This window comes from Bos taurus, chromosome 2 (assembly GCF_002263795.3).
Source record: "Bos taurus isolate L1 Dominette 01449 registration number 42190680 breed Hereford chromosome 2, ARS-UCD2.0, whole genome shotgun sequence".
In the NCBI taxonomy this organism is placed as follows: domain Eukaryota; kingdom Metazoa; phylum Chordata; class Mammalia; order Artiodactyla; family Bovidae; genus Bos; species Bos taurus.
Genome location: NC_037329.1, coordinates 76,009,723 through 76,035,562, shown reverse-complemented (window position 1 = coordinate 76,035,562; position 25,840 = coordinate 76,009,723). Strand labels below are relative to the sequence as shown.

Genomic DNA, 25,840 nt, shown 5'->3' with positions numbered 1-25,840 from the left:
TATTCATTGGAAGGGCTGATGCTGAAGCTCCAATACTTTGGTTACCTCATGTGAAGAGCCAACTCATTGGAAAAGACCCTGATGCTGGGAAAGATTGAAGGCAGGAGGAGAAAGAGGTAACAAAGGATGAGATGGTTGGATCGTATCACCAACTCAATGGACATGAGTCTGAGCAAACTCTGAGAGATAGTGAAGGACAGGGAAGTCTGGTGTGCTGCAGTCCACGGGGTTGCAGAGTTGAACATGACTTAGCAACTGAACAACAGTGGGTAGCTACTCTTCATGTGGGCTCAGGCATTTTTTTGGTTGTTGTTTGAAAATAATTCTTTTGTGAGGAGAGGAAGTTAGAAAAACTAAAACTTAATTGACAAAAAGTACTCTTTTGATAATGTATTTATATGTTCCAACTCCAGTCTCCTACTACCACATCCTTCACTTCATTCAATAATTTGAATAAAAATACCCACCATTTACTGAACACTTATTATGTGTCAAGCTCAGTGCTGTGAATAGTAAGTGCATTGCATGATTTAAGATTTACCTTGTGGTTTTTTAACAGAGTAAAATATGTGTAGAGAGGGGAGTAAAAAACTTGCCCAAGGTCATTTGAGTCAATGTCACAGGACTATAGTCTGACTCCAGAGAGGTGAACTTGGCAATTCTCACTTGTCCACATATTCTGGAAGCATCTGCTATTTTGGGGAGTATAATTTCTCTTTATTTACTTGGTGCTCCTAGCTCTCTAAATCTTAAGACAAAATTAAGGATATGTTTTAAATATCAATTCACCATGAGGCATTTTCGAATCACCCTCCATCATCCGTTGAAACTGTAGATGGTTTTTGAAAGCATTTCCAAAACCTAATTATCAATATCTGTTCAGTGTTTTTCATATTTTAATTTGAGGGTGTCATAAGCCATGACATTATTAACTCTTTGTGACCAAGGGCAGTTGACATTGGTTTGTGTTTCTCCCTGCATCTTCAATGAGCACAGAAGTCTTCTTTCAAGATTTTTGCTTTCTTTGAATTATGGAAGTCTCTTCTAAGTCCGAAATGGTCCAAAAAAAGGTCAGTTTTCATTCCAATCCCAAAGAAAGGCAATGTCAAAAAATGCTCAAACTACCACACAATTGCACTCATCTCACAGGCTAGCAAAGTAATGCTCAAAATTCTCCAAGCCAGGCTTCAGCAATACATGAACTGTGAACTACCAGATGTTCAAAGTGTTTTAGAAAAGGCAGGGGAACCAGAGATCAAATTGCCAACATCCGCTGGATCATTGAAAAACCAAGAGAGTTCCAGAAAAACATCTATTTCTGCTTTATTAACTATGCCAGAACCTTTGACTGTGTGGATCACAATAAAATGTGGAAAATTCTGAAAGAGATGGGAATACCAGATCACCTGACCCGCCTCTTGAGAAACCAATATGCAGGTCAGAGAGCAACAGTTAGAAATGGACATGGAACAACAGACTGGTTCCAAATAGGAAAAGGAGTACGTCAAGGCTATATAATGTCACCCTGTTTATTTAACTTATATGCAGAGTACATCATGAGAAACGCTGGGCTGGAAGAAGCACAAGCTGGAATCAAGATTGCTAGGAGAAATATCAATAATCTCAGATATGCAGATAACACCACCCTTATGGCAGAAAGTGAAGAGGAACTAAAAAGCCTCTTGATGAAAGTGAAAGAGGAGAGTGAAAAAGTTGGCTTAATGCTCAACATTCAGAAAACTAAGATCATGGCATCTGGTCCCATCACTTCATGGGAAATAGATGGGGAAACAGTGTCAGCCTTTATTTTGCGGGGCTCCAAAATCACTGTAGATGGTGATTGTAGCCATGAAATTAAAAGACGCTTACTCCTTGGAAGGAAAGTTTTGACCAACCTAGATAGCATAAAAAGCAGAGACATTACTTTGCCAACAAAGGCCTGTCTAGTCAAGGCTATGGTTTTTCCTGTGGTCATGTATGGATGTGAGAGTTGGATTGTGAAGAAAGCTGAGTGCCGAAGAATTGATGCTTTTGACCTGTGATGTTGGAGAAGACTCTTGAGAGTCCCTTGGACTGCAAGGAGATCCAACCAGTCCATTCTAAAGGAGATCAGTCCTGGGTGTTCTTTGGAAGGAATGGTGCTAAAGATGAAACTCCAGTACTTTGGCCACGTCACACGAAGAGTTGACTCATTGGAAAAGACTCTGATGCTGGGAGGGATTGGGGACAGGAGGAGAAGGGGACAACAGAGGATGAGATGGCTGGATGGCATCACTGACTCGATGGACATGAGTTTGGGTGAACTCCAGGAGTTGGTGATGGACAGAGAGGCCTGGTGTGCTGCAATTCATGGGGTCGCAAAGAGTTGGACGTGACTGATCGACTGAACTGACTAACTGAAAATGAACATATAAAGATGCCAGTGTATTGACACTCATATACTTAATACTTTTAAAGATTTATTGACATCTACTCAGGGAGGTGTGGTGTGCTGCGATTCATGGGGTCGCAAAGAGTTGGACACGACTGAGTGACTGAACTGAACTGAAATGAACTCCTGTTAATGGACTGCTTCCCAGATGGCACTAGTGGTAAAGAACCAGCCTGCCAATGCAGAAGAAGCAAGAGATGTAGGTTTGATTCCTGGTTCAGGAAGGTCCCCTGGAGGAGGAAAAATGACAACCCACTCCAGTGTTCTTCCTTCAAGAATTCCATGGACAGAGCCTGGTGGGCTACAGTCTGGGGTCGAAAAGAGTCAGACATGACAGAGCAAGCAGTATGCACTTCTGTTAATACATCATTAAATAAATGCTGAGAGCTTGCTAAGCTCTAATGGTCCTCAGAGTATTCTTCCTGCAGTTCCTGTTAGCGCCAGTGTTTACATGGACCACGCTGAGCTGCCCACTTCTAACTTCTGTCCTCTCTGTTCTAGATGCTTGGATTCAACTTTTTTTATTTTTTCCAAATTTCAGACCCATCATCACCCTCAACTTAATCTTACCTAAAGTCCTTTCCTACTCACCAGAGTAGACTATGAATTTGAAGTTTTATGGACTGCATTTTAATCTCAGCATTATTAATTAACTAGCTGAATGAATAGTAAACACATTTTTCTCTCTCTGACCTGTTTGTAAAATGAGAATTAGGATGTCTGCTTTGCAGGATTGTTATTAAGATAATTAGAAATAAATTGATGTATTAGACAGTTCAGGAAAGTTTTTATCATCTCATCCTAGATCCAAGAAACAGTGTCAACTTTTAGATTTTTTTGTGGTCTAAACCTCTTTTTCTTGTTGATTTTGCTGTCGTGCTGTGTTTTATATATGTATATTTTCCCACTGCATTGTCTGTGGTTATTGCAGAGGATCTGTAAAGCCTTTATGAAATTGGCAGGATATGGTATAAGCAAACAAATGAAGTCAAATAAATAAACAAAACCTTTTGGCCACACAAAAAAAAAGTTATAAAATCTGTCCAACAATGATGATAATTTATAAATCCCAAAGAACCAACCAAGTGAGAAATGCAAAATTTAACACAGGGCCTACCTGTGCAGAAGCAATACTAATTGCAGTGATTTATGTCAACAGCTTACCATTTATACCTAATTACAATGCCTCAAAATTTCATTATGTATATCATTAGGTGTGTGTCAAATTAACTCTGTTGTAAGTTGTATTTGATTATGCCACTACTCTGTGCACCTGTATACTCAGTTTTTATAGTTTGTTGCTTATGTACCATGGTCAATTGCTTTCAATCTGAAAAAAAAAAAAAAGCCTGTGGCAAGACAGCAAACACTGGGAGATGAGGAATAAATTACATGGCATCCACCATGCAGGAATTTGTTTTGGGGGGAAGAGAGGGACCCAGATGGTTCATTTGATGACCCAATGTTGACCTGCTCCTTCCCACTATAGCTTTGTGGTTTTTTTATTCCCATGGTGGGAATATCAATCTTCTTCTTTATTAGCTTAGGAAAGTCTAATATGGTGAAAAGAGAATGTTTGGGGGAATCAGTAGATGTGACTGAAAGCTCTGCCATTTCTCTTGTGTGTGATCTTGAGACAATCTCTTAACTGCTCATAATCTCAGCATCTTTAGATAGGAATTCTGATATCTACTTCATATGCAACTTGTGAGGATAAACAGTATCTGTGAAGAAGAGAAATATAGTCTAGTATTTGGGAAGCTCTAGAAAAGGAGCAGAATCTCTTGTCCTTCTCCAAATGTGTTTATCCTTCAGAAGAAATATCTGTCAAGTCTTTGGATACCCACAGAAAGAAACACCAAATGCCTACCCTGGTGGAATGCTGTGATGAGTTATATTTGGCCATCTAACAGCTAAAAATCAGCAACTTATGTCCAGAATGGGACTATAATTATGAAGTGTGCCAGATATAAGTGAAATATCATCTCACAGCAGGGAAAAGAAAATAGCTATCACAGAGGCATCAACATTTGTTGAAAATGTTAACAAGTCTGGTATCAATATGTAAATACTAGGCATTGTCTGTTACTTCATCAAGTCCTTCAATCACTTTATGGCATGAATAATGCTCTAAATAAGGTGCTTTGTGTTGTAATAGAAAAAGCCAAACTGATTGGTTTCAACCAACAGGGAAATTTGCCATCTAACACTCAGTGAGTCCGGAATGAATTCAGTGGCTCAACAATGTTACCAAGATCCCGTGTTTTTTTTCTGTATTTTCCTTTGACCATCTTCAGCATGTTATTTTCATTTTCATAGTTGACGGAATGAACATAGTTATGGCAGTATACAAAGGAAGAAAATATGCTATTTCTTGCCAAGAACCATAGCCTTTTAGGGAAAAGAATTTCTTCACTTTGTTAGAATTTCATCACATGCCAGAGGCTGTTCATGGTAGAGGTGACAGACCTCCATATTGACTCAGAATTTGAGGCTGCAGGGTGGGATCTGTCTCCCCATTTGCACATAGATGGGTGGAAGAGAGTGAATGCTTGAAAAAAAATTCGAGTTCAAGCTGGAAGGAAAAAGGGATAGAAAAAGATTTTTGGAGAGATTACTAATTGTACCCCCCTATAGATCCCATTTGAAAATGAAAGTCAGTCAGTCATGTCTGACTCTTTGTTACCCATAGACTATACAGTCCATGGAATTCTTCAGGCCAGAATCCTGGAGTGGGTAGCCTTTCTCTTCTCCAGGGGATCTTCCCAACTGAGGGATTGAACTCAGGTCTCCCACATTGCAGGCAGATTCTTTACCAGTTGAGCCACAAGGGATGCCCAAGAATACTAGAGTGGGTAGCCTACCCCTTCTCCAGGGGATCTTCCCCACCCAGGAATCGAACTGGGGTCTCCTGCATTGCAGGTGGATTCTTTACCAACTGAGAAATCAGGGAAGTTCCCATGTAGCAAAGGAATAGACTCAGAGAAGTTACATAACTTATTCCAAATCATAAAAATGGTATTATCTATCTTTTGGTATTTATACCCTTCTTTCTTCTGAAAGAAATTGTATAATAGATTAGAATTATACTTGCAATTTAACAAGATTTAAAAAGAGGTAAGTGGGGAAACAGCAATAAAGGAATCATAAAGATGGAATAACTTGGAAGGAAAAATAAGTCAGGAAAATGAGAAAACAGAGGAGCTGAAATTTGCCTCTTGCTCTCCTGACTCTGAGAACCTGGCACAGCTGCCTCTCCACAGAGAAGCAGAGAAGCCAAGCCCCAAAGGCACAGGGACAGGTGTTAATGAATTTTTATACACAGCACTTCATTCATTCATTCAAAACACATTTCCTCCATGCACTCTAAGAGCCAGACCCTGGGAAGTTAAGACCCAAATTCTTCTCTTAGAAAGAACGCAGCTTTGGGAGACAGACCACAACCAGATTCCCAGAGCAATTTGTTAAACGCAGCAATGCACAGAGAAGCACTGAAATAGAGCCAGCATCTTCAAGGACTCTAAAAACCTTCCTCTGTTTTACACTTGAAAAACCTGAGCCCTGAAGGTTTTGGAACTAATGGGAAACAATTAAGGACAGACCCTTAAATACTAGTTAACACTTTTGCATGCTTATCACGTGCCAGGCTCTACTCCATGAGCTTTGCTGCTAAGTCGCTTCAGTCGTGTCCAACTCTGTACAACCCAATAGACGGCAGCCCACCCGGCTCCCCCGTCCCTGGGATTCTCCAGGCAACAACACTGGAGTGGTTTGCCATTTCCTTCTCCAATGCATGAAAGTGAAAAGTGAAAGTGAAGTTGCTCAGTGGTATCTGACCCTCAGCGACCCCATGAACTGCAGCCTTCCAGGCTCCTCCATTCATGGGATTTTCCAGGCAAAAGTCTTGGAGTGGGGTGCCATTGCCTTCTCCGAGCTTTACATATGTATCAGATCGGTCAGTCTTCACTATAACCCCACAAAGTAAGTCTTCTTAAAATCCCATTTGTAGCTAAGGCACAGAGATAATAAAAGACTTTCCTGGATCACATGACTAGGTGCATGATGGATCTTGGGTTTAACCCAGACCTTCTAGGTCTATTAACCCTTAACAATTAGACAAAATGTTCACATTCACTGGATTCTCACTCTGGGACTGGCACAGACATTAGTTCCTATCATTACTATAGTTGTTTGGCTGATAATCTTCTTTCATTTCACAGCGGCATCAAACAAGGCTTGGGAATCAAATATCACTAGAATCATTATGATGATCAGTGGTGTACCTGTGGGTACAGTGCTGTCTCTCTGATACAGGTTTTTCCTCTTGTTCTTAAGTCATCTTGACTGTATCTCCCACTGCCTCATCCTTGGCCCTGGCAGTATATCAAACTCTCTCCTAACAGTTGTTTCAGACTTGATTGTGAGAGTCAAAGCCTTAATCCTATTTCCAGATCAAGATCACTGATTGCAGCCATCAGCCAATTCTATTTGTGTTTTCTGAGATTATGCTACATTCACTGGCCTATATGTGTTTTTGGAGATCATGTTACATTCACTGGCACAAAATCACTTTTACCCCAAACTTTCTTTTAGAGGCACTCTGCAAAGCCCACTGGAGTTCTATTTTGTGTTGGAGCAGAGACAGCCAGGCATGCTGACTGTCTGTAGAACAGGAAAGACTCACTGCATCTTATTCCATCAAATTTGTCCCGAAGAGATCCACCTGCTTGCCCTCTACATTTGTAGCAGATCTGGTCACTGAGCTCAGAATTGCTTTCCCTGGAGTACCACAGCAACTAAATCTTTTTCTCTCAAAAGCAAACATATTGATTTTATTTTGTTTTTGAGTTCATGAATTCTGTGGCTCAGTACTTATCGAAAGGACAGGTGACAAACCTCAATCTAAACATTCATGTTATGCATACTAAAAAGATTTCTGCATTGCCCTAAAAGCAATGTAAGAACTAAGGTGTTCAAACAAATTAGCCAAAAGAGAAAAATAAACATGGTTAGAAGAGGCAAATTCTGGGAGATGGGAAAGAAAAAGTGGAGGCCCTGTTTTTCTTTAATAAGACAATTCAAGTGAATATACTTTAAGTGAACCCATCACTGATAACTTTTACACACACACATACACATACACACACTTCATTTAACACATGGTCCTCTTTATATTTCCACACGCAAACATGGACCTTGGGTTCAACTGAAAATTCTGCAGGATAAAAGTGAATTGGCATACTCAAATATGATTAGAGCAGGTTGAATAGCAGTTGTTGAAAGAGCTAAGTGTGTTTGGAGTGTGAAAAATGAAGGTCAAGTTAGGGCATTATGACTGCCTTTGAATATCTAACGGGCAGTCATGTAGAAAATGGAATAGACTCATTTTGCTTTATTCTAGAAGTGCAGAGGGTGGATGACTGATGGAAGGTACAGAGGCAAATTTTGGCTCAATATAAGGACAAAACATTGGAATAATTAGTGCTGTCGAGAAAGGGAATGCTTTGTTTTTGAGAATAGCAAAGTCCCTCCCAAGAAGGATTTCAAAAAGAGGTTATATGGCCATCTGTCAGGAATTTGGTAGAAATAATTCATACATTAGTTGAGCAAGAGCAGTGGTTCTCTGTCCTGGCTATTAAACATTCTGACTTTGATTTAATTGGTCTGCATTAGGGTTTGGATGTAACGGTATTTAAAAGCTTCCCATCTGATTCGAATGTGCAACCAGAGAAGGAACCACACAGTGCTAGAGGGTGCATTCATCCTATAGGTCATTCATTTGACAGATATTTATGGAGACAATACTGTCTGCTTTGAGCTAGGGAAAGTACAGCAGATGCTAGTGATACCCACCCATATGTCCTTAACTTTAACACTTCCACACATTAGAATTCTCCCTGCAAGGAACTTCCCTGTTAGTCCAGTGGCTAAGACTCCAAGCTCCCAGGGTGAAGGGCTGAGTTTGATCCCTGGTGAGGGAACTAGATCCCATGTGCCACAACTGAGATGCGGTGCAGCCAAACAAAATATTTAAATAAGTAAATATTTTAAAAAATGTATTTCCCCTATATCCCTCTTCCTTTTCTTCATCTGAAGACATTCTCTCCCCACAGGAGGCCTCTTTGCCCATCACATAGAAGGATGAAAGTACCAGAGACTTACTGCTCCTTGCAAGCATCCCTCAGCCCAGCACTGATGAACCTACTCACCCCACTGGGTTGTGTTCTACACTGGCCCCCATAAATTCTTCCAGTGGAATTTAGTTCCTAATTCCCCTCTCCCGACCTCCTTTAGTGGATAACACATTATGTGATGCTCTCTCTTCCCTGACTGGCTTCCAGGCCTCTGATGCTCCTCCCTTTATTTTCCAGACAAACTACTTGCAGGTGAATATTTGTCTCCAGGTCCACCCTGGGTGGATCTGAATTAAGCTGATAGACAATTACTAAGCTCTTTCCATCTTGGGGAAGACAATACTATAAAAGTAAAGCCAACAAATAAGCAAAACTTGAAACTAAGGAGGGCATATCCCCAATATTCAGTTGAGATGGAAGGTTAGTGAGTTCATCTTTCCTCCCTTAATCCTCAGTTCCCAGAGAGCCACATTAGGACCTGAATCTGGCATGAGCCTCTGCCAGGGGTCACACTTTAAACCAGTATTCTGTGTCCTCTCTAAATGATAGCAACTACCATTTTAAAATATCTATTAAGTAGCATTATTGTGCATGGGTCATTTCATAATTCATAGCTATTTATTTTTCTAGTTTTCTACTTTTTCCCTAATTTTTGGATTAGTGGCATCATCCTTTCTCCATTTTTCAAAAAATCAGTGAGCAAAATGAATTATTTAACTCTTGTCATTATGTTATAAAGGGTTAAGTGTTTATAAACCATACTATCAATAATCCTAACCTCAACTGCTACCCCTAGCTGGAGGGTAGTATTAGCTTGACTAATCACTCCTAAAATATTTTAAGCAGAACCAACCCCAAGGATAGTCTAGATGACCTTGATTCCAGAATTCTGTACAGAGTGTCACCAAGAGTTTCCATAGCAACCAAAGTTGATGAATGAGGATGGTTTTCATTGGCCTGTCTCTGAGTTACAACTTTTCTTTTCATAGAAAACTAGAGGAGAAATGTGATTACCAAGCACAGGGCTGTATAGTATCACAGAATACTATAACTAACTATTTTCTTCAAAATTGAAATTTACACTCTGGCTTGATATTCTCTTTAAGATCCCTCAGCCCTGACCTGTTTCTCTCCAAAACCCTGACTTGCTCATGATGTCGCCTTGCTTGGAATGCCCTTCATTTCCCTCTCTAGTTTCTGGATACTCTCCAGCCACCCATCCCCTGCCTGCTGCATTCTGCCTTCTGCCTCCACAAAACCTGCTCTGCAAATCCTCATTAACCAATATTAACTTTGAATACTATAAATAATATACCACCTTTAATTTCACCTGGTATGTAATAATTACATTATTGTGCATAAGTGGAATGGATAAGAACAAAGGTGACATCAAAAGGCAGGTCTGTAATTTCAGCTCTGCTGCTTTTTACTCTTGAAGGTCTTAGGCCATTTGCTTCACCTGCCAGAGTCTCAACTTTCTGTCTATAAAATCTGGAGAATAATAGAACCTACTCTACCACCTAGATTTATGTAAGGGATTCAATGGAATAATGGATCCAATATGCTTAGCACAGTGCCTAGCAGGTAGTATGTATTCAGGAAAAAAAAAATCAAGTTTTATTTTTATGTTTCTTCATGAAGGGACCATTCACCTAATGATCATGGACGGGTAGACATGCCTTGTTTTTACAACTCTCCTGTATGTTCACTGGTAGACAAAAGCTAGAGCTCACCCAGCAAATCAACATACCTCTCTCAAGGCTCTGCATCCTTATCTATAAAACACTTTGGTCACAGTTCACTGTGAACTCTACTTCACAGTTTTGGTCGAGTTTAAGTGAATGAACCACCACACAGGAAAAACACCTGCCATTATGCTTTTAGTGGATGCCAGATAAGTTTGTTTTCTTTCTTCCACTTACCTGCCCTTTAAGAAGTTTCAGTTTTCTTAATAAGTGTCTGATGCTTACCAGATAATTAATGCATTATTATATGACTAAGGACACATGTACCTTTGGGTCAAACACATGCAGTATATGTCCAGGATAAACTACTGACTGCTATTCTTTTTCTTAAATAATTGAAGTATACTTGATTTATAATGTTGTGTTAATTTCTGCCTCACAGAAAAGTGATTCAAGTATATACACACGTGTGTGTGTGTGTGTGTGTGTGTGTGTGTGTGTATATATATCCTTTTTCTTATTCTTTTCCTTTATGTTTTATCACAGGATATTGACTATAGTTCCCTTTGCTATACAGTAGAACCTTGTTGTTTATCTATTCTATACATAATATTTTCATCTATTAATCCCAACTCCCTATCCATCACTCTCCCCAACCTCTGTCTCTTGGAAACCACAAGTCTTATTCTCTGTGCCTGTGAGACTGTTTCATAGATAAGTTCATTTATGTCATATTTTAGATTCAACACAAATGTAATCTTATGATATTTGCCTTTCTCTTTCCAATTTACTTCATTTAGTATGATAATCTCTAAGTACATCCATGTTGCTGCAAATGGCATTATTTACTCCTTTTTTAAGACTAAGTAGCATTCCATAGTATATTTGTACCACATCTTCTTTATCTATTCATCTGTAAATGGACATTTAGGTTGCTTCCATGTCTTGACTATCATATATAATGCTGCTATGAACATAGGGGTGCATGTATCTTTTTAAGTTATAGTTTTCTCTGTATATATGCCAAGGAATGGCATTGCTGGATCATATGGCAACTCTATTTGTAGTTTTATGAGGAATCTCCAAACTATTTTCCTTAGTGGCTGCACCAGCTTACATTCCCATAATCTAATTATGCTTGTTCTTTCTCGATTCTTGGGTCTGAGATCTTTGCCAACCTCAGCAAAATGACGCTGCTGTTGCTGTTCAGTTTCTAAGTCACGTCTGACTCTCAAACCCCATAGACTGTAGCCTGCCAGGCTCCTCTGTCCATGGGATTTCCCAGGCAAGAATATTGGAGTAGATTGTCATTTTTTTCTCCAGGGTATCTTTCCAACCCAGGGATTGAACCCACATCCCCTTGCTTGGCAGACAGATTCTTTATCACTAAGCTGCCTGGCAGAAGGATAAACAAGGATTATTAAGGCTGAGGAGACAAGGGTTCATTATCATTTCCATGGGAAAACTTCACAGAGCTAGTTCCTTTGTTATCTTTCACATAAGCGGTCTTGAAATAGATATATATGTTTAAATGACTTCATCTTGGCAATCCACTTAAGTGCCCAAGGCCAGTGAGTTAAGACATTTAATTGAAATTCATATGACAACGACAACAGAGGAGAACATTTTTAAAGTGTTGAAACATAGACTTAATTAGTAGCCCATTAGGAGGCCCAATTAAGGAAGAACATCTTTGCAAGGCGATGTCTAAAATCTCACATCTAGCAAGTGGCAGAGTAGATTTTTAAATGTGGTTCATCACACGCCCAAGTCCTTCTCGCAAGGTTAGCATTACCACCAAGTCCTGAAAGAAAGCTCAAGCGGATGGTCAGAGAAGGAACAGTCATCCTGCAGGCAGAGCAGGATGAATCTGAAGGACACGGGAGAGAATGTGTTTCTGTCTGTCCTCTGTTTACAAATCTTCCATGGCGTGGGATTGCTTTTATGAGACAGCCCAAATTCCTAATACCAGCCCCAAGTCTTCTTATCACAAACTCCAGACCAATTCACTCCCTGTAATGAACTGCTCTCCCTGTGTATTCAATGATCTAGCTATCTTGAATTTTTTTCCATGGCAGGCTGTCTCTCCCATGGGCTCTGGTCATGTGCTCTCTCTACATCCTAGAACCCTCTTTTCTCTGCCGCAGTATGGGATCTTAGGTACAGCATCACATCCTACACTAAATTGGCCCTTAACTTAGGACTCCTCGTGTGCCACCTGCCCTCGAGACACTTCCCACATTCTGAGTTTATTACATGTGCATTCCTAGCACAAAGCTTAATGCATGGGCAAGGAGTAGGTATTAAATGGGCACACCCTTTTTATTATTAATTTCCCTTAAATTTAGCTATTTGGCTGTGCCAAGTCTTAACTGCAGGATGTGTGATCTTCATTGCAGTGTGCAGGGTCTTTTATTTGCAGAATGCTAGATCTAACTCCCGATCAGGGATTGAACCTGGTCCCTCTGCACTGGGTGTGTGGAATCTTAACCACTGAACCAACAGGGAAATCCTGAGGCATACTCTTAAAATAACTGTACAGATTTGGGTGTGTCAATAAAAATAACTGAGAGCCCTTCAGAACAGGGGTGGGGATCCTGAGCAATAAATACCCCAAGTCTCTAACCCAGCATCTCTAGATTATATGTTCCTATTATCCTTATCAATGGCCATTTGCAAGTTACCAGCAGAGCCCCTGGCTTGTAGTTATAACTTTTATTGGGTAAGGGAATTAATGGCTGCACACAATGAATAAACAAGCTGAGGTACTTGCATCTTAGGCATGTTTAAAACCGTGTGTCTCTGCATTTCAAGTCTCAGTTTGTTTAGCACATTGACAAATATAATAGGTATTAAAATTTTTATATATTTAGGTATAACAGCAGACATATACTTTCCAGTTTCCAGTTCTGTTCCTTTAAAATCAGAAATACATTTCACAGGGCCTTGTAAAAAAAAAAAATGTTTTGTTTGGGAATTAAATCCTTTACTTTCCACGGTATCTTTTTGTTTTTGGCCTTGCCACGTGGCTTATGGGGTCTTTCTTAGTTCCCCTACCAGGGATTGAGCCACAGCCTTCAGCAGTGAAAGTGCAGACTCCTAACCACGAGACCACCAGGGAAGTCCCACTATAGTGTTTGTTTTAAGTAGACAGAATTGAGGACTTTTTCTTCTGCTTCACCATTTCCAAGATGTTTTGGAGTGATGCAGAGGATGTAAGAGAGACAGAAGCTTAGATTTTCAACTGCCAGGAGAGAGGTAGTTGAACAGCAGCTAAAGTCAAAACTCAGGATCATCACCAGCAGGAGTGGTCCAGGAAGTTAAGAAGTTGGTCCTCACAAGTGCCAAGGGGACTGTTCTGGCAGAAACAAAACACTCTCAGGTAGCCTGGCCAGGTGTGAGCTGTCTCATGCTTCTTGGCTCCGTAGAAACTGCAGGGTTTTACTTTACAGCCAGCGCTGTCAGAGGGGAAGGAGAGCCTGCAGCCTCAATGGCATTATTTCTCCCCTGCATTCTCCCTGTTCATTTTATGCCTCTCCCAGAACTCATGATGGCCCTTGAAAAGGGTATTTTTTGTTGTTTTTGTTTTCCTTTTGTTCAAAGAAGGTTTTTTTTTTTTTTTTTTTAAGCTAAGGAGAAGTAATGTAGAAAATCAGGCTATTTGCCCTGGTTACACATCCTAAAGAGCTCTGAATCCAGATAATGCAACTGTGAAGCTGGCTTGTTTGTGATATTAACCTCCATTTTCACTGCCTTGGGAATAAGCTTGATTCTTTATAGGCTCCTCTGCTCTGTAACAGGCACGACCTTGGATCACACGTAGCAAACTACTATTTCCTCTCCTTCTTGCATCAAGGTTTAGTGTCTGAACATTCACATTTTCTCCTTGCTCACTTATCAAAATAAAATATCATATAAAGGACCCCAAATAACGTCATGACTAGAAGAATGGTATACTGGAGTGGGTGGAGTAGGACTTATGGCAAGACTGACTGGAGAAGGGTTAGATGATCTGGTTGGAAATAAAAATGAATTTAATGGAACGCTCACAGCCATGATGGGTCCCAAGTAAACAAGTACTGTATACAATTAACCTGTATGCAAGTCAAGAAGCAACAATTAGAACTGGACATGGAATAAGAGACTGATTCCAAATCGGGAAAGGAGTACATTAAGGCTATCTATTGTCAACCTGTTTATTTAACTTATATTCAGAGTACATCATGAGAAATGCTGGACTGGATGAAGCACAAGCTGGAATCAAGATTGCCGGGAGAAATATGAATAACCTTAGATATGCAGATGACACCACCCTTATGGCAGAAAGTGAAGAGGAACTAAAAGCCTCTTGAGGAAAGTGAAAGAGGAGAGTGGAAAAGTTGGCTTAAAAGTCAACATTCAGAAAACTCAGATCATGGCATCTGGTCCCATCACTTCATGGCAAATAGATGGGGAAACAATGGAAACAGTGACATAATCTATTTTGGGAGGCTCCAAAATCACTGCAGATGGTGACTGCAGCCATGAAATTAAAAGACGCTTACTCCTTGGAAGAAAAGTTATGGCCAACCTAGACAGCATATTAAAAAGCAGAGACATTACTTTGCCAACAAAGATCCGTCTAGTCAAAGCTTTGCCTTTTTCCAGGAGTCGTGTAGGGATGTGAGAATTGAACTATAAAGAAAGCTGAGTGCAGAGGAATTGATGCTTTTGAACTGTGGTGTTGGAGAAGACTCTTGAGAGTCCCTTGGACAGCAAGGAAGTCCAAACAGTCCATCCTAAAGGAAATCAGTCCTGAATATTCATTGGAAGGACTGATGATGAAGCTGAAAGTCTAATACTTTGGCCATCTGATGTGAAGAACTGATTCATTTGAAAAGACCCTGATGCTGGGAAAGATTGAAGGCAGGAGGAGAAGGGGATGACAGAGGATAAGATGGTTGGAGGGGATCGTCGACTCAAAGGACCTGAGTTTGAGTAAACTCCAGGAGCTGGTGATGGACAGGGAGGCCTGGCATGCTGCAGTCCTTGGGGTCACAAAGAGTCGGACACAACTAAGCAACTGAACTGAACTGAACTTATACAATTAACCTGGAGTCCAAAAAAGTAGAAAAGCATATTTGCCCTGAATTTTATAGGAATTCAGAGTGTTTAAGGGCAATTGTGGCAATATTCTTGACTCCCATATATATATATAGAATTGGAGATATAATAAAATACAGTTACAATTCCATGTATACATAATTCCATGTATGTGTGTTTGTATGTTGCTTCTGAAAGTTTTATATATATATGTACACATACATAAATATTATATATATGATGTCTACTGTTTTATAGGCACAGTTTAAGGACCTGAGAATACAGCACAGAACAAAAACAAGTCTTTGCCTCATGGCAGTGTGACTTTTCCATGGTAAAGTATTTTTTTAATTAGCTTTTGGAATATGTAAGCCAAAACAAATTGAGAATATTTGAAAGCATTCAGTGTAGCTTAGAACATGAAGCAGTTCACCTGGGAGACTCCAGAGTGGGGCAAAGAGTGAGCAGCAAATGTGGATGAGCATGCAGCCAGGCATCTTCATTTATTCAAATATTTCCTCAACTCATACTTAATGAATTCCTTACATATACCAGCATCAGGTTCACAATACAAAGTGTGGATTTTATTCATCTCTCAAGTGTATCCATGTCAGTGCATTGCCTTTGAAATAGTTGCTGTTTAAGATGGCCATCAGAATACCCAGCTGTCTCAGTGGTATTATTGCTGGAAAAATCCTATGGACTGAGGAGCCTTGGCGGGGTCTGTGGGCTCACAAAGAGTCAGACATGACTGAATGAGCATGCACACAAGATGGCTATCAGGAGATTATGCAAAATATTTGTGCCTTTATGGACTAGCATTTTCTTACAGTGGAGGAACATTCAGGAGTAAGCTACCCTAAGTCTCATTGCAGAGCAGGAATCCCCTCTGGTAGGAAAGCCTGGGCCATTTGGATTTCTGGTGATAGCTCATCAGCACAGGCAGTAAGGAACCCACACCATCCACTAACATCTGAACTGTTCCAAGTCCATCTTTGAGCTGCACTGTTATCAGAATGCACGTGGAGCAAAAGGGGAACACCATGATGACAATAAATACAAAAGGTTATCTGAGATTGCAGAGTATCACAAAATCTTACAGCCCCTTGTTTGTGTTTCTGAAATCCAAAAAGGCTTGAAATTAAACAACTATTCCCTGCAACATATTTAGTGGAGAAACCAAACCTGAACTGATGTGGGCTAATAGAGTCCGGGAGGAGAAGAGGGCAACAGAGGATGAGATGGTTGGATGGCATCGCTGATTCGATGGACATACATTTGAGGAAACTCCAGGAGCTAGTGAAGGACAGGGAAGCCTGGCATGTTGCAGTCCATGGTGTCGCAAAGAGTTTGACACAACTTAGCGACTGAACAAAAACAACAAATATATTCTTGATAGATACCACTTTGTGTGAATATTCCTATGTTGCCCTGCAACAATAGCAATGCCTTTGATAAAGAGTACTGCCTTGGGCCCCATTGAAGTATTAGTTAACAATACATGCATGTAATTTCTTCTCTAAATTTTGAAAAATTCTGAAAACAAACCTGGCCCCAAGATTTCAAATAAGGGACTGTTTTGATTAAGGCTGTCACCTCTTCTGTGACTTTGTTCAAAGGCTACCCTGTCAATGATGAGCTCTCCTCTGCTCATCTTATTTAAAATTGCAACTCACCCTTTGCCTGTAAGCTCTGTATCCTATACAGTTTTTTTTCCCTTGTTTTAATGTCATCTTCTAATTAGAGTATCAGCTGGCACAGAGAAATCATTATAAACTGTTTGTTAAATGAAGAGATGTCATGTCATTTATTTGGCATGTTTATTGCTTATTATCAAACTTGTGTCTCTCCAACCTCCCACCCACACAAATGTGAGCTCCACAAGGTAGAGACTGGTGTATTTTAGCCTCTTAGAATAGTGGCTATAAGAGGAACTCAACATGGCACACTAAATGAAAAGATACATTAAGTTTATCATTTTTACTAATAAATCTTAATTTTTATTACTCAAATACATTTATTTTTAAATATTATGACTAAAACAAAGAAAACAAAATCATCCATAAGTGTATGATTCAAGATGCCTACTAATAACAATTTGATATAGTTTTCATTATTTATTCTTAATGTACTTATTTAAAGTCACAAACATCTCACAGCTTGTAAAATATTCTTTGCAAGTGAGAAGTTTGACAGCTTCCCAAGATGGATACAACATAAATTCTCTGAGTGTTCTTCTAATGTCAAAGTTTGTTTTCAAATATTGACTTTCATAATTCTGAGATGAACATCAAAATCTGTGCCCTTGGCTCTTTATCTAAAGTAAATTTTTAGAAGAGGAACTCCTGGGTGAAATGGCTGGAGTGTTCAGGTCCTTAGCACTGAAAGAAGTTGAATTTGATTTGAAAAATTTCTAATATACTTGTGTCCTACCTCTTGTTTAGGAAGCATCAGGAGAGGACGTGTGTGTGTGTGTGCACTCACGCATGTGTGTAGGTTGCATTTTAGAACAAAACAGTGGTATGAATGATTTGGGCACATTAGGCATCTGGACATTAGCAGCTAGGATCTGAACTGAAGTGGCAGCTTCTGGAAAGTACATCTGCCTTGGTGTCAAGAGAGCTGGCACCAGCTTCCTGACTTCAAATACCTGGCTCTTCCTCTCTGTGCCTTGATGTTCTTTTCTCATTGTTAATGAAATAGCAGCCTCTGTCTCACCTGCTTTAACTGAGCCATTCTGAGGATAAAATGAAATACTGCTCATTAATTTTTTTTAATTGCATAATTCAACATACCAGCAGTGACAATTTTTGTCAGCTGCCTGCTATTTATAGTTGTTATCAATATTTATCATATTTCAATTCTTCCCATGAAATTCAAAGCTCAAAATCCCACTACAGATACTTGAAAACATCAATTCCTTACTGTGATTAATGACAGTGATTGGGCACAGAATTCTCAAATATCTCTATTCAGCAATACCAAGTCCAATAAGAAGCCAAAGGAAGTAGATATAGACCAGAGTCTCCTTTGCCACTCTCTGAAACACCCTGTATGTGAGCATATTGAAGTTTTCTCAGGTGACAAATACAGGATCTCTAGGTGTCAGTACCGAGGCCCCATTCACCTTGCAGAGAGGAGGTGAAAGTCGTCTGAAGAAGGCTACACCAACACAGGTGAGTTCTCAAAGAAATTGTACCACTGCTTTGTCCAGGGCTGGGCCTGCTCTAGGAGAGTATATCAACTTCTCTTTAACATCTTTCAAATGGGAATAGTTATTTGTTCAGTAGCCTGAGGGTGATCAGATGGCATTTTGGAGATTTTTTTTCAGCTTAGACCTCTGTGTGTGTCTGTGTATGCATACTCACGGGTGAGTGTTGTAGTTCTGGAAACAGGGAGATTTCTATCAAATACCTTATTCAGCACTGTTTATCCTTATTATAAAGATACTAGAATTTATTTCTTTAAAAAGTATTTTTATTTATTTATTTGGCTGCACCATGTCTTAGCTATGGCACCTGGGATCTTTAGTTATGGCATATGAATTCTTTAGTTGCAGCACATGGAATCGAATTCCCCAGTCAGGGTCAAACTCGGGCCTGCTGCATTGGGAGCTCAGACTCTTTTCCACTGGACCACCAGAGAAGTCCCAGAATTTCTTGATTAAAAATAAAAATGATGGCCTTTGCTTAGGAGTAGCTCATAGTCTTATAGCAGAAAAAGTAAAACAAGTGAATGGACAATTACCATAGAGGTTTATTTCTATGAAGAAATAAAGCCTGAACAGTTGTAGGATTGAAGTGTAAGAAAATATGTCCTTGTCTATATTGTCTCAAATATAATAAACAGCATCAACGGCGTCTTGGAAGGAAGAGGCAAGAAGTATTCTAGGGAGGAACAGTTCTCTATGCAAAAGCTGATGGCAGTGGGTGGAGCATAACTCCTTGTAGAATCATGAGTTATTCAAGAAGGCTGATACAGAGCTGAGTGTGTATAAGAGAGAATGATACAGTGTGAGAAGGAGAGACAGAGACAGAGATTGGAGGGTTAGCAACTGGAGAGGCTCAGATCATGTGGGCTCCTCTACACCTTCTTAAGAGATTAGAGAGGAGTAATAGAGCCACTTATTCTTCTGTCAGTAACCAAATCAAATAGATTTTCTTTCAACCTCAGGGACTAATTCTTCAATTTGGTTTTGAGAGTAGAGCACAGCTTACCCTGGAGCTCCAGGTGCTCGGAGACTGCCGGTTTAGTGGAAGGTTCAATGTGTGGCAGTTGAAGGATGAACTCATACAAATGAATTTATTTACAAAACAGAAACAGACTCATAGATTTTGAAAACAAACTTTCAGTTACTAAAGGGAAAACGTGGTGGGGGGGGCATAAATTAGGAGTTTGGGATTAACATATCTATACTATTATATACAAAACAACCAAAAGGGACCTACCATATAACACAGAGAATTATACTCAATATTCTGTAATCATCTATATGGGGAAAGAGTCTGAAAAAGAGGGGATATATGTGTAACTGAATCACTTAGCCACATCTGAAACTAACACAATACTGTAAATTAACTAGGTGTGTCAGTTGGTTAGTCATATCCAACTCTGCAACCCCATGGACCTAGCCTGCTGGGCTCCTCTGTCCCTGAAATTCTCCAGGCAAGAATACTAGAGTGGGTAGCCATTCTGTATACCAATATAAAATAAAAGTTTAAAAAAAGATAAAGTAGTGAATCTTAGTGAAATACCTAAATGAAAATAAAAATGAAAGGTCTATATGAAATAGCACGTATGCTTCTTCGTCACTTCAATCCTGCCTGACTCTGAGTGACCCTATGGGCCATTGCCTGCCAGGCTCCTCTGTCTGTGGGATTCTCCAGGCAAAAATACTGGAGTTGATTGCCATGCCCTCTTCCAGGGAAGCTTCCCAACCCAGGGATAGTACCTGCATCTCTTATGAGTCCTTCTTTGGCAGGCAGGTTCTTTACCACCAGTGCCACTGGGGAGGCCCCTAAAGGCTCGTATACTTATTTCTAAAAGCCATGGCCCCTTTTCATGTGTTTGTTAGCCATCTGTATGTCTTCTTTGGAGAAATGTCTATTTAGTTCTTTGGCCCATATTTTGATTGGGTCATTTATTTTTCTGGAGTTGAGCTGTAGGAGTTGCTTGTATATTTTTGAGATTAGTTGTTTGTCAGGTGTTTCATTTGCTATTATTTTCTCCCATTCTGAAGGCTGTCTTTTCACCTTGCTGATAGTTTCCTTTGATGTGCAGAAGCTTTTAAGTTTAATTAGGTCCCATTTGTTTATTTTTGCTTTTATTTCCAATATTCTGGGAGTTGGGTCATAGAGGATTCTGCTGTGATGTATGTCAGAGAGTGTTTTGCCTTTGTTCTCCTCTAGGAGTTTTATAGTTTCTGGTCTTATGTTTAGATCTTTAATCCATTTTGAGTTTATTTTTGTGTATGGTGTTAGAAAGTGTTCTAGTTTCATTCTTTTACAAGTGGTTGACCAGTTTTCCCAGCACTACTTGTTAAAGAGATTGTCTTTAATCCATTGTATATTCTTGCCTCCTTTGTCAAAGATAAGGTGTCCATAGGTGCATGGATTTATCTCTGGGCTTTCTATTTTGTTCCATTGATCTATATTTCTGTCTTTGTGCCTGTACCATACTGTCTTGATAACTGTGGCTTTGTAGTAGAGCCTGAAGTCAGGTAGGTTGATTCCTCCAGTTCCATTCTTCTTTCTCAAGATCGCAAACACATGGAAAGATGCTCAACATCACTCATTATCAGAGAAATGCAAATCAAGACCACTATGAAGTACCATTTCACACCAGTCAGAATGGCTGCGATCCAAAAGTCTACAAATAATAAATGCCGGAGAGGGTGTGGAGAAAAGGGAACCCTCTTACACTGTTGGTGGGAATGCAAACTAGTACAGCCACTATGGAGAACAGTGTGGAGATTCCTTAAAAAACTGGAAATAGAACTGCCTTATGATCCAGCAATCCCACTGCTGGGCATACACACTGAGGAAACCAGAAGGGAAAGAGACACATGTACCCCAATGTTCATCGCAGCACTGTTGATAATAGCCAGGACATGGAAGCAACCTAGATGTTCATCAGCAGATGAATGGATAAGAAAGCTGTGGTACATATACACAATGGAGTATTACTCAGCCATTAAAAAGAAAACATTTGAATCAGTTCTAATGAGGTGGATGAAACTGGAGCCTATTATACAGAGTGAAGTAAGCCAGAAGGAAAAACACCAATACAGTATACTAACGCATATATATGGAATTTAGAAAGATGATAACAATAACCCTGTGTAGGAGACAGCAAAAGAGACACTGATGTATAGAACAGTTTTATGGACTCTGTGGGAGAGGGAGAGGGTGGGAAGATTTGGGAGAATGACATTGAAACATGTAAAATATCATGTATGAAACGAGATGCCAGTCCAGGTTCGATGCACGATACTGGATGCTTGGGGCTAGTGCACTGGGATGACCCAGAGGGATGGTATGGGGCGGGAGGAGGGAGGAGGGTTCAGAATGGGGAACACATGTATCCCTGTGATGGATTCATTTTGATATTTGGCAAAACTAATACAATTATGTAAAGTTTAAAAATAAAATTTAAAAAAATAATAAAAGCCATGGCCCCTTCACATTGGTGTGTTAGGCTCCATACTAAAACTTCACTTAATACAGCTCCATTAAGAATGCAAGGTCCTCCAGGATAGGAGTGTTGAATCATTCTAAATATCCTGAATGAAGAAACAATTTTGATGTATGAATCATGACACAAATATGTTTAAGAACATGTGGGCCCTACTGTATGCTGGCCTTTCTGCCCTCACCTGTTGTTGTGTAGGAGCAACACCTGCAGATGCAAAAGAAAAGGAGCCCAGGGACATTCAGCCTTTAGTCAGGAATTGGGTTTCTCCAACTCTGACCACAAACACCTATGAGATGTAGTCACAGACAAGGGGGAGGGGCCTCTGCTCCTCCAGCTTTCTGCCCTAGGCTTCCTCACCCCATGGACTGTAGCCTACCAGGCTCTTCCCTCCATGGGATTCTCCAGGCAAGAGTACTGGAGTGGGTTGCCATTTCCTTCTCCAGGGGATCTTCCCGACCCAGGGATCGAACCTGGGTCTCCCGCATTCCAGGCAGATGCTTTAACCTCTGAGCCACCAGGGAAGCCCTATCTGTCATGAATAATCTCTAATGTATCTCTTTTATCTAGCACTTTTTAATTCTTTGTTTTTCATTGAGGAAATCTGTGCTTACTGCTCTGAACTTCTCCAGGAAATCCAGCAAAACTGAATTGTCCCCAAATACCAAACACAGTAGAGAAAGCCTTGGCTGGGCATCCCTTTGGCTTATCTCCTGGTTTATGACCTAGTGCCCTTCTCCACAGACTGTTTACTTCAGCAAAACAGCATCAATCTCCAGGCTACAAGACCCTGGGTGGCCATGATCTTGTAATTTCTTTCACCCAGAATGGCCACCAATTTCTCCACATGTGCAAGGCTTGCCATCTGTTCACTGGCAAGTACAAATTCATCCTGATCTCTACTGCTGCTGATACTATTTCTATACCTGGCAAACACACACACACACACACATACATATATATCCATCTCTCCTTATCAGAATGTAAGCACCTTACAGTTGGACATGAGTTTTAATTTCATCCTTAAGAAAAAAATCCAAAACAGCAATGTTTTATGTTCAACACATGAGTATTGATAATGAAAATTTCTCTAGAATTGGGTTTCACTTATGAAATTGGATTCTAAGCCATGACATCTACATAACTAGAGAATAAGCTCAGAGTTTATGTTTGATTACAATTTAAGATCAAAAGACTGGGTTGACAGAGTTGTTTTCCATACCAAGTCTTATGTAGATGCAGCCAAAATGAAGCTTTTCCTTTCTTTCCTCTCTTTTCTCACTTATATGCAAATAAAATCTAATTAAAATTAACATGGAAAGCAAATTTTAAATAAAGAAAAATAGATATCATAAAAGTGTAATGGGTAGTTTTATTTATTCAAACATTTAAAAAACACTGATGGAACCTCAATGCTGCATCCACGCCTATTCTATGCAGTGAAGGGTGGAGATGGAAAGGGCCATCTAGCTCTTGGAATCAAGCTCTGGTAAAGAAGATGGGTGTGTACATGGAACATAATATGTGTCATGTGAAAGGAAAAAGTGATAAATGGGATAACTCAGGGCAGGGACATATTATCTAGTCTAGATAGGAAGGGGTCACCTCTTAGAGAATGTTATTTCTAAGACCTAAAGCAGTTGGGAATGGTACATCCTCAAAACACAAAACAGCATCAGTTCAGTTCAGTCGCTCAGTTGTGTCTGACTCTTCATGACAAAATAGCATATACCATGGTAAAAGAGCAAGGAGCATGTTATTTACAGTTGCCAGAGCTTTCCTGATGCAGGGACACGGCCTGGAGGATGTGACAATTAATATAATCCATGTATACAGAAGGACTCCAGTGCTCCCAGTCAGCCAGTTCCAGTGTTTACTTGACTTTGTGGATTTCACACATATGCGCGCGTGCGCGCGCGCGCGCACACACACACACACACACACACACACACACACTTTAGTCTTGTGGTGGTGGTTGTTTAGTCACTGAGTCACGTCCAGCTCTTTTGCAACCCCTTGGACTGTAGCCCATCAGGCTCCTCTGTCCATGAGACTTCCCAGGCAAGAACACTGGAGTAGTTTGCCATTTCCTTCTCCAGGGGATCTACCTGACCCAGGGATCGAACCTGAGTCTTCTGGGAGATTCTTTAGGAGAATCTAAAGAAGGAGATTCTTTACCACTGAGCCAGCAGGGAAGCTCCTTAGTCCTATGGTTAGCACTAGTTATTTCACCACCACCGCCCCCTCCTCCATGTTAGTTCGTCTTCCACTTCTGGTCACTCTATGGCTGCAGTAATGAAAAAGTTTAAAATATGAAGTCTTAGGACCATTTTTCAGGCCTCTCTAATTCAGCTACAGCTCTGGGGCCACATGGGCTTCCCAGGTGGCACTAGTGGTAAGGATCTCACCTCCCAATGCAGGTAGATGTAACAGACTTAGGTTCAATCCCTGTGTCAGGAAGATCCCCTGGAGAAGGCACGGTAGCCCACTCCAGTATTCTTGCCTTGAGAATCCCCATAGACAGAAGAGACTGGCAGGCTACAATCCATAGCATCACAAAGAGTTGGACATGATTGAAGTGACTTAACACACACACTCACTAGGGCTACATATGATGGAATAGCTGTGGCCCCATCCTTGAGAGCCTCAGATGATTACAAGATGAAAAAAATGGGAACTGTATTTAATTGAAAATGGGGCATCACAATCTTTAAGTGTAAAGACCGCATGTCCTAGATGATTTGGGTGACACAATTTCAAACTCCATATCTTTTGTTAGTTCATATAGATTTAGGGTTCGTTATTGCCACAGTAATACATTATGCAGGAGTTCAAGAATTGCATGATGAATAAAGATCAGGGCTGCCAATAAGCCTACCTGAAGGAGGTTGTGGATGTCCTAGCTTTAGAGGATGAAATAGGAATAAATGAAGTTTATGCAGCAAAGAGCAACTTTCATTACAAGACCAGGCCAGAATCACAGTCTGTGTAAACACACTAGAAATGAAACAAAACAGAAAAATGAACACAACATCCCTAGGTCTCCACACCTAATTTTTGGTGGAGAGAATAATGGTAATAGGGATGAAGATGTGGTTAGAGGCGTAGATCTCCATGTACATGTTGGTGATAGTAGGTATAGAGGAAGGAGTAGAAGTGGAAACAGCTAGATGGTGAGACACACTTAAAGTCAGCTCTGGGGGAAATAGTATTTGCTGTTTCAAAAGGAAATAGATATCACTTTGATAAATAGAAGTTCTTCCTATGACCATTTGAGTTGTTCATTAAGTTTTTCTTCTCTCTCTTCAAGTCCATCCTTCCTCACCCAGTATAGACATGTATAATATTAGCTATTCCATTAGTCACGTATGGATGTGAGAGTTGGGCCATAAAGAAGACAGAGCACTGAAGAACTGGTGTTTTTGAACTGTGGAGAAGACTCTTGAGAGTTCCTTGGATAGCAAGGAGATCAAACAAGTCAATCCTAAAGGAAATCAACTATGAATATTCACTGGAAGGACTGATGCTGAAACTCCAATACTTTGGCCATGTGATGCAAAGAGATGACTCATTGAAAAAGACCCTGATGCTGGGAATACTGAGGGCAGGAGGAGAAGGTAGCAACAGAGGATGAGATGGTCAGATGGTCACTGACTTAATGGACATGAGTTTAAGCAAATTCTGGGAGATAGCAAAGGACAGGGAAGCTTGGTGTGCTGCAGTCCATGGGGTCCCAGAGTTGGATATGACTTAGTAACTGAACAACAATACTTAGGTTGGCCGAAAATGTCATTCAGGTCTTCTGTAGCATCTTACAG

At 40.2% G+C, this 25,840-nt stretch overlaps 1 protein-coding gene and 1 non-coding gene across 2 annotated transcripts in view; both read right to left on the bottom strand.

Annotated features, from left to right (window-relative positions):
• The window catches only part of CNTNAP5 (contactin associated protein family member 5), a 1,040,042-nt gene that overhangs the window by 892,776 nt on the left and 121,426 nt on the right, over positions 1-25,840 (bottom strand). The gene's annotated exons all lie outside the window — the stretch shown is intronic.
• Positions 22,475-22,546, bottom strand: TRNAS-GGA (transfer RNA serine (anticodon GGA)). Its single transcript has one exon. It is a non-coding gene; the product is annotated as a tRNA-Ser (tRNA).